We start from the raw sequence: 619 nt of genomic DNA, 5'->3' as shown, positions 1-619 counted from the left end.
TATTTAATAGTAATCGTTGACCTAAAATATATGGCTGGGGGAGAGGGGGAAGGTGAGACTCCTACAACGTCAATCAAAACTCTTCCTGAAGCCCTCCCCACATGGACGCTTTCTATCTCCCAGCGGTACCGGCAAGATGTTCTTAGCCAAATACATGATTCTATTAATGAGCACTTATATTTGCTAAGGAATGCAAATTCTTTCTCTCCGTGTATTATTAGCCGTATCAGAATGTTTGTCCTTTCAGTCCTCTTTGAAGTTGAAGGAGGAAAGGCTGTTATGTGGCACTGAGAAGAAAAAAAAAGAGAGAGAGAGAGGGGAAAAAACACTTCTAACTCCTCCGGGTTTTTATTTGTTCTCGTGCCAAAAACGCCAAAGGTAGCAAAAGTTACAGAAATTATTTAATATGTGTGGGTTTTTTTTCCTCCAAATTAGGTAGAATTTTTTTTTTCCAACTGATCGTCCCCTTTGAGTAATAACGGGATCTAATGAACAGCCTGCTTTGAATTGAGTCGATAAAATAGCCTCTGTGATGCTCGAGAGAATCTATTACGAGTTGGAAGGGAATAAATCCCATTGCCTCCCCGACCGCGGGAACGCTGCGCTCAGCGCACCGATC

Source organism: Meleagris gallopavo, chromosome 12 (assembly GCF_000146605.3).
Source record: "Meleagris gallopavo isolate NT-WF06-2002-E0010 breed Aviagen turkey brand Nicholas breeding stock chromosome 12, Turkey_5.1, whole genome shotgun sequence".
Taxonomy (NCBI): Eukaryota; Metazoa; Chordata; class Aves; order Galliformes; family Phasianidae; genus Meleagris; species Meleagris gallopavo.
This window is presented reverse-complemented; position numbering follows the sequence as displayed.